The sequence below is a fragment of the Hypanus sabinus genome, chromosome 31 (assembly GCF_030144855.1).
Source record: "Hypanus sabinus isolate sHypSab1 chromosome 31, sHypSab1.hap1, whole genome shotgun sequence".
NCBI classification, from domain to species: Eukaryota; Metazoa; Chordata; class Chondrichthyes; order Myliobatiformes; family Dasyatidae; genus Hypanus; species Hypanus sabinus.
This window is the reverse complement of record NC_082736.1, coordinates 23,874,732-23,884,374: the sequence shown is the minus strand read 5'-3', so window position 1 is coordinate 23,884,374 and position 9,643 is coordinate 23,874,732.

Below are 9,643 nucleotides of genomic sequence, written 5' to 3'. Positions count from 1 at the left end.
TGGATTTTTAAAGCTTCTCAATCATCTAACTTCTCACTTTTGCAACCTTATAAGCCCTTTCCTTGGCTTTTATGCAGTCCTTAACTTCCTTTCTCAGCCGCAGTTGCCTACCCCTGCCATCTGAAAATGTCTCCCTCTGTGGATTATATCTATCCTGTGCTCTGTGAACTCTTCCCAGAAACTTCAGCAACCTCTGCTCTGCTGTCATCCCCGCCAGTATCCTCATCCGATCCACCGGGGCAAGCTCCTCTCTCACGCCTCTGTAATTCCCTCTATTCCATTGTGATACTGATAGACGTGAGTTAGGCTTCTCCCTCCCAAATTGCAGTACAAATTCAATCACATAATGATCACTGTCTCCTAAGGGTTCAACTACATCAGGCTCCCTGATAAGAGCAGGGTTATCACACAGCACTCCATCCACGATAACCTTTCCCCGAGTAGGCTCAAGCTCAAGATGGGCTATTGGCATCTTGTAGGCATTCAACAAATTCCCTCTCTTGCGATCCAACACCAACCTGATTTTCCCAGTCCCCCTGCATATTGAAGACACCTTTAGAATTCTGACTTTACCCTTATTACATGCCTTTTCCAGCTCCCTTTGCAATCACAACACCCACATCTCGGCTACACCGTCTGACTCCCTTCCCTGCCTTCCCCAGTCCTCCACATGTTGGAGACCGGAACCGTGAATGATCTGGCTCAGGGAAATGGAGACTGGAACTGTGACAGTGTGGTCTGACCCAGGAAATGGAGACTGGAACTGTGACAGTGTGGTCTGACCCAGGGAAATGGAGACTGGAACTGTGACAGTGTGGTCTGACACAGGGATATGGAGACTGGAACTGTGACAGTGTGGTCTGACCCAGGGATACAGGGACTGGAACTGTGACAGTGTGGTCTGACACAGGGATACAGGGACTGGAACTGTGACAGTGTGGTCTGACACAGGGAAATGGAGACTGGAACTGTGACAGTGTGGTCTGACCCAGTGATACAGGGACTGGAACTGTGACAGTGTGGTCTGACACAGGGAAATGGAGACTGGAACTGTGACAGTGTGGTCTGACCCAGGAAATGGAGACTGGAACTGTGACAGTGTGGTCCGACCCAGGGAAATGGAGACTGGAACTGTGACAGTGTGGTCTGACACAGGGATATGGAGACTGGAACTGTGACAGTGTGGTCTGACCCAGGGATACAGGGACTGGAACTGTGACAGTGTGGTCTGACACAGGGATACAGGGACTGGAACTGTGACAGTGTGGTCTGACACAGGGAAATGGAGACTGGAACTGTGACAGTGTGGTCTGACCCAGGGATACAGAGACTGGAACTGTGACAGTGTGGTCTGACCCAGGGACAGAGACTGGAACTGTGACAGTGTGGTCTGACCCAGGGAAATGGAGACTGGAACTGTGACAGTGTGGTCTGACCCAGGAAATGGAGACTGGAACTGTGACAGTGTGGTCTGACCCAGGAAATGGAGACTGGAACTGTGACAGTGTGGTCTGACCCAGGGAAATGGAGACTGGAACTGTGACAGTGTGGTCTGACCCAGGGATACAGAGACTGGAACTGTGACAGTGTGGTCTGACCCAGGGACAGAGACTGGAACTGTGACAGTGTGGTCTGACCCAGGGAAATGGAGACTGGAACTGTGACAGTGTGGTCTGACCCAGGGATACAGGGACTGGAACTGTGACAGTGTGGTATGACCCAGGGAAATGGAGACTGGAACTGTGACAGTGTGGTCTGACCCAGGGATACAGGGACTGGAACTGTGACAGTGTGGTCTGACCCAGGGAAATGGAGACTGGAACTGTGACAGCGTGGTCTGACCCAGGGACACAGAGACTGGAACTGTGACAGTGTGGTCTGACCCAGGGACATAGAGACTGGAACTGTGACAGTGTGGTCTGACCCAGGGATACAGGGACTGGAACTGTGACAGTGTGGTCTGACCCAGGAACATAGAGACTGGAACTGTGACAGTGTGGTCTGACCCAGGGACACAGGGACTGGAACTGTGACAGTGTGGTCTGACCCAGGGAAATGGAGACTGGAACTGTGACAGTGTGGTCTGACACAGGGAAATGGAGACTGGAACTGTGACAGTGTGGTCTGGCCCAGGGAAATGGAGACTGGAACTGTGACAGTGTGGTCTGGCCCAGGGAAATGGAGACTGGAACTGTGACAGTGTGGTCTGGCCCAGGGAAATGGAGACTGGAACTGTGACAGTGTGGTGAGACCCAGGGATACAGGGACTGGAACTGTGACAGTGTGGTCTGACCCAGGGACATAGAGACTGGAACTGTGACAGTGTGGTCTGACCCAGGGACACAGGGACTGGAACTGTGACAGTGTGGTCTGACCCAGGGAAATGGAGACTGGAACTGTGACAGTGTGGTCTGACACAGGGAAATGGAGACTGGAACTGTGACAGTGTGGTCTGGCCCAGGGAAATGGAGACTGGAACTGTGACAGTGTGGTCTGGCCCAGGGAAATGGAGACTGGAACTGTGACAGTGTGGTCTGGCCCAGGGAAATGGAGACTGGAACTGTGACAGTGTGGTGAGACCCAGGGATACAGGGACTGGAACTGTGACAGTGTGGTCTGACCCAGGGACACAGAGACTGGAACTGTGACAGTGTGGTCTGGCCCAGGGAAATGGAGACTGGAACTGTGACAGTGTGGTCTGGCCCAGGGAAATGGAGACTGGAACTGTGACAGTGTGGTCTGGCCCAGGGAAATGGAGACTGGAACTGTGACAGTGTGGTGAGACCCAGGGATACAGGGACTGGAACTGTGACAGTGTGGTCTGACCCAGGGACACAGAGACTGGAACTGTGACAGTGTGGTCTGACCCAGGGAAATGGAGACTGGAACTGTGACAGTGTGGTCTGACACAGGGAAATGGAGACTGGAACTGTGACAGTGTGGTCTGGCCCAGGGAAATGGAGACTGGAACTGTGACAGTGTGGTCTGGCCCAGGGAAATGGAGACTGGAACTGTGACAGTGTGGTGAGACCCAGGGATACAGGGACTGGAACTGTGACAGTGTGGTCTGACCCAGGGACACAGAGACTGGAACTGTGACAGTGTGGTCTGACCCAGGGAAATGGAGACTGGAACTGTGACAGTGTGGTCTGACACAGGGAAATGGAGACTGGAACTGTGACAGTGTGGTCTGGCCCAGGGAAATGGAGACTGGAACTGTGACAGTGTGGTCTGGCCCAGGGAAATGGAGACTGGAACTGTAACAGTGTGGTCCGACCCAGGGAAATGGAGACTGGAACTGTGACAGTGTGGTCTGACCCAGGGACACAGAGACTGGAACTGTGACAGTGTGGTCTGACCCAGGGAAATGGAGACTGGAACTGTGACAGTGTGGTCTGACCCAGGGACAGAGACTGGAACTGTGACAGTGTGGTCTGACCCAGGGAAATGGAGACTGGAACTGTGACAGTGTGGTCTGACCCAGGGATACAGGGACTGGAACTGTGACAGTGTGGTATGACCCAGGGAAATGGAGACTGGAACTGTGACAGTGTGGTCTGACCCAGGGATACAGGGACTGGAACTGTGACAGTGTGGTCTGACCCAGGGAAATGGAGACTGGAACTGTGACAGTGTGGTCTGACCCAGGGACAATGAGACTGGAACTGTGACAGCGTGGTCTGACCCAGGGACACAGAGACTGGAACTGTGACAGTGTGGTCTGACCCAGGGACATAGAGACTGGAACTGTGACAGTGTGGTCTGACCCAGGGATACAGGGACTGGAACTGTGACAGTGTGGTCTGACCCAGGGACATAGAGACTGGAACTGTGACAGTGTGGTCTGACCCAGGGACACAGGGACTGGAACTGTGACAGTGTGGTCTGACCCAGGGAAATGGAGACTGGAACTGTGACAGTGTGGTCTGACACAGGGAAATGGAGACTGGAACTGTGACAGTGTGGTCTGGCCCAGGGAAATGGAGACTGGAACTGTGACAGTGTGGTCTGGCCCAGGGAAATGGAGACTGGAACTGTGACAGTGTGGTCTGGCCCAGGGAAATGGAGACTGGAACTGTGACAGTGTGGTGAGACCCAGGGATACAGGGACTGGAACTGTGACAGTGTGGTCTGACCCAGGGACACAGAGACTGGAACTGTGACAGTGTGGTCTGACCCAGGGAAATGGAGACTGGAACTGTGACAGTGTGGTCTGACACAGGGAAATGGAGACTGGAACTGTGACAGTGTGGTCTGGCCCAGGGAAATGGAGACTGGAACTGTGACAGTGTGGTCTGGCCCAGGGAAATGGAGACTGGAACTGTGACAGTGTGGTGAGACCCAGGGATACAGGGACTGGAACTGTGACAGTGTGGTCTGACCCAGGGACGCAGAGACTGGAACTGTGACAGTGTGGTCTGACCCAGGGAAATGGAGACTGGAACTGTGACAGTGTGGTCTGACACAGGGAAATGGAGACTGGAACTGTGACAGTGTGGTCTGGCCCAGGGAAATGGAGACTGGAACTGTGACAGTGTGGTCTGGCCCAGGGAAATGGAGACTGGAACTGTAACAGTGTGGTCCGACCCAGGGAAATGGAGACTGGAACTGTGACAGTGTGGTCTGACCCAGGGACACAGAGACTGGAACTGTGACAGTGTGGTCTGACCCAGGGAAATGGAGACTGGAACTGTGACAGTGTGGTCTGACACAGGGAAATGGAGACTGGAACTGTGACAGTGTGGTCTGGCCCAGGGAAATGGAGACTGGAACTGTGACAGTGTGGTCTGGCCCAGGGAAATGGAGACTGGAACTGTGACAGTGTGGTCTGGCCCAGGGAAATGGAGACTGGAACTGTGACAGTGTGGTGAGACCCAGGGATACAGGGACTGGAACTGTGACAGTGTGGTCTGACCCAGGGACACAGAGACTGGAACTGTGACAGTGTGGTCTGACCCAGGGAAATGGAGACTGGAACTGTGACAGTGTGGTCTGACACAGGGAAATGGAGACTGGAACTGTGACAGTGTGGTCTGGCCCAGGGAAATGGAGACTGGAACTGTGACAGTGTGGTCTGGCCCAGGGAAATGGAGACTGGAACTGTAACAGTGTGGTCCGACCCAGGGAAATGGAGACTGGAACTGTGACAGTGTGGTCTGACCCAGGGACACAGAGACTGGAACTGTGACAGTGTGGTCTGACCCAGGGAAATGGAGACTGGAACTGTGACAGTGTGGTCTGACACAGGGAAATGGAGACTGGAACTGTGACAGTGTGGTCTGGCCCAGGGATACAGGGACTGGAACTGTGACAGTGTGGTCTGACCCAGTGATACAGGGACTGGAACTGTGACAGTGTGGTCTGACACAGGGAAATGGAGACTGGAACTGTGACAGTGTGGTCTGACCCAGGAAATGGAGACTGGAACTGTGACAGTGTGGTCTGACCCAGGGAAATGGAGACTGGAACTGTGACAGTGTGGTCTGACACAGGGATATGGAGACTGGAACTGTGACAGTGTGGTCTGACCCAGGGATACAGGGACTGGAACTGTGACAGTGTGGTCTGACACAGGGATACAGGGACTGGAACTGTGACAGTGTGATCTGACACAGGGAAATGGAGACTGGAACTGTGACAGTGTGGTCTGACCCAGGGATACAGAGACTGGAACTGTGACAGTGTGGTCTGACCCAGGGACAGAGACTGGAACTGTGACAGTGTGGTCTGACCCAGGGAAATGGAGACTGGAACTGTGACAGTGTGGTCTGACCCAGGAAATGGAGACTGGAACTGTGACAGTGTGGTCTGACCCAGGAAATGGAGACTGGAACTGTGACAGTGTGGTCTGACCCAGGGAAATGGAGACTGGAACTGTGACAGTGTGGTCTGACCCAGGGATACAGAGACTGGAACTGTGACAGTGTGGTCTGACCCAGGGACAGAGACTGGAACTGTGACAGTGTGGTCTGACCCAGGGAAATGGAGACTGGAACTGTGACAGTGTGGTCTGACCCAGGGATACAGGGACTGGAACTGTGACAGTGTGGTATGACCCAGGGAAATGGAGACTGGAACTGTGACAGTGTGGTCTGACCCAGGGATACAGGGACTGGAACTGTGACAGTGTGGTCTGACCCAGGGAAATGGAGACTGGAACTGTGACAGCGTGGTCTGACCCAGGGACACAGAGACTGGAACTGTGACAGTGTGGTCTGACCCAGGGACATAGAGACTGGAACTGTGACAGTGTGGTCTGACCCAGGGATACAGGGACTGGAACTGTGACAGTGTGGTCTGACCCAGGAACATAGAGACTGGAACTGTGACAGTGTGGTCTGACCCAGGGACACAGGGACTGGAACTGTGACAGTGTGGTCTGACCCAGGGACGCAGAGACTGGAACTGTGACAGTGTGGTCTGACACAGGGAAATGGAGACTGGAACTGTGACAGTGTGGTCTGGCCCAGGGAAATGGAGACTGGAACTGTGACAGTGTGGTCTGGCCCAGGGAAATGGAGACTGGAACTGTGACAGTGTGGTCTGGCCCAGGGAAATGGAGACTGGAACTGTGACAGTGTGGTGAGACCCAGGGATACAGGGACTGGAACTGTGACAGTGTGGTCTGACCCAGGGACATAGAGACTGGAACTGTGACAGTGTGGTCTGACCCAGGGACACAGGGACTGGAACTGTGACAGTGTGGTCTGACCCAGGGAAATGGAGACTGGAACTGTGACAGTGTGGTCTGACACAGGGAAATGGAGACTGGAACTGTGACAGTGTGGTCTGGCCCAGGGAAATGGAGACTGGAACTGTGACAGTGTGGTCTGGCCCAGGGAAATGGAGACTGGAACTGTGACAGTGTGGTCTGGCCCAGGGAAATGGAGACTGGAACTGTGACAGTGTGGTGAGACCCAGGGATACAGGGACTGGAACTGTGACAGTGTGGTCTGACCCAGGGACACAGAGACTGGAACTGTGACAGTGTGGTCTGGCCCAGGGAAATGGAGACTGGAACTGTGACAGTGTGGTCTGGCCCAGGGAAATGGAGACTGGAACTGTGACAGTGTGGTCTGGCCCAGGGAAATGGAGACTGGAACTGTGACAGTGTGGTGAGACCCAGGGATACAGGGACTGGAACTGTGACAGTGTGGTCTGACCCAGGGACACAGAGACTGGAACTGTGACAGTGTGGTCTGACCCAGGGAAATGGAGACTGGAACTGTGACAGTGTGGTCTGACACAGGGAAATGGAGACTGGAACTGTGACAGTGTGGTCTGGCCCAGGGAAATGGAGACTGGAACTGTGACAGTGTGGTCTGGCCCAGGGAAATGGAGACTGGAACTGTGACAGTGTGGTGAGACCCAGGGATACAGGGACTGGAACTGTGACAGTGTGGTCTGACCCAGGGACACAGAGACTGGAACTGTGACAGTGTGGTCTGACCCAGGGAAATGGAGACTGGAACTGTGACAGTGTGGTCTGACACAGGGAAATGGAGACTGGAACTGTGACAGTGTGGTCTGGCCCAGGGAAATGGAGACTGGAACTGTGACAGTGTGGTCTGGCCCAGGGAAATGGAGACTGGAACTGTAACAGTGTGGTCCGACCCAGGGAAATGGAGACTGGAACTGTGACAGTGTGGTCTGACCCAGGGACACAGAGACTGGAACTGTGACAGTGTGGTCTGACCCAGGGAAATGGAGACTGGAACTGTGACAGTGTGGTCTGACCCAGGGACAGAGACTGGAACTGTGACAGTGTGGTCTGACCCAGGGAAATGGAGACTGGAACTGTGACAGTGTGGTCTGACCCAGGGATACAGGGACTGGAACTGTGACAGTGTGGTATGACCCAGGGAAATGGAGACTGGAACTGTGACAGTGTGGTCTGACCCAGGGATACAGGGACTGGAACTGTGACAGTGTGGTCTGACCCAGGGAAATGGAGACTGGAACTGTGACAGTGTGGTCTGACCCAGGGACACTGAGACTGGAACTGTGACAGCGTGGTCTGACCCAGGGACACAGAGACTGGAACTGTGACAGTGTGGTCTGACCCAGGGACATAGAGACTGGAACTGTGACAGTGTGGTCTGACCCAGGGATACAGGGACTGGAACTGTGACAGTGTGGTCTGACCCAGGGACATAGAGACTGGAACTGTGACAGTGTGGTCTGACCCAGGGACACAGGGACTGGAACTGTGACAGTGTGGTCTGACCCAGGGAAATGGAGACTGGAACTGTGACAGTGTGGTCTGACACAGGGAAATGGAGACTGGAACTGTGACAGTGTGGTCTGGCCCAGGGAAATGGAGACTGGAACTGTGACAGTGTGGTCTGGCCCAGGGAAATGGAGACTGGAACTGTGACAGTGTGGTCTGGCCCAGGGAAATGGAGACTGGAACTGTGACAGTGTGGTGAGACCCAGGGATACAGGGACTGGAACTGTGACAGTGTGGTCTGACCCAGGGACACAGAGACTGGAACTGTGACAGTGTGGTCTGACCCAGGGAAATGGAGACTGGAACTGTGACAGTGTGGTCTGACACAGGGAAATGGAGACTGGAACTGTGACAGTGTGGTCTGGCCCAGGGAAATGGAGACTGGAACTGTGACAGTGTGGTCTGGCCCAGGGAAATGGAGACTGGAACTGTGACAGTGTGGTGAGACCCAGGGATACAGGGACTGGAACTGTGACAGTGTGGTCTGACCCAGGGACGCAGAGACTGGAACTGTGACAGTGTGGTCTGACCCAGGGAAATGGAGACTGGAACTGTGACAGTGTGGTCTGACACAGGGAAATGGAGACTGGAACTGTGACAGTGTGGTCTGGCCCAGGGAAATGGAGACTGGAACTGTGACAGTGTGGTCTGGCCCAGGGAAATGGAGACTGGAACTGTAACAGTGTGGTCCGACCCAGGGAAATGGAGACTGGAACTGTGACAGTGTGGTCTGACCCAGGGACACAGAGACTGGAACTGTGACAGTGTGGTCTGACCCAGGGAAATGGAGACTGGAACTGTGACAGTGTGGTCTGACACAGGGAAATGGAGACTGGAACTGTGACAGTGTGGTCTGGCCCAGGGAAATGGAGACTGGAACTGTGACAGTGTGGTCTGGCCCAGGGAAATGGAGACTGGAACTGTGACAGTGTGGTCTGGCCCAGGGAAATGGAGACTGGAACTGTGACAGTGTGGTGAGACCCAGGGATACAGGGACTGGAACTGTGACAGTGTGGTCTGACCCAGGGACACAGAGACTGGAACTGTGACAGTGTGGTCTGACCCAGGGAAATGGAGACTGGAACTGTGACAGTGTGGTCTGACACAGGGAAATGGAGACTGGAACTGTGACAGTGTGGTCTGGCCCAGGGAAATGGAGACTGGAACTGTGACAGTGTGGTCTGGCCCAGGGAAATGGAGACTGGAACTGTAACAGTGTGGTCCGACCCAGGGAAATGGAGACTGGAACTGTGACAGTGTGGTCTGACCCAGGGACACAGAGACTGGAACTGTGACAGTGTGGTCTGACCCAGGGACGCAGAGACTGGAACTGTGACAGTGTGGTCTGACACAGGGAAATGGAGACTGGAACTGTGACAGTGTGGTCTGGCCCAGGGAAATGGAGACTGGAAC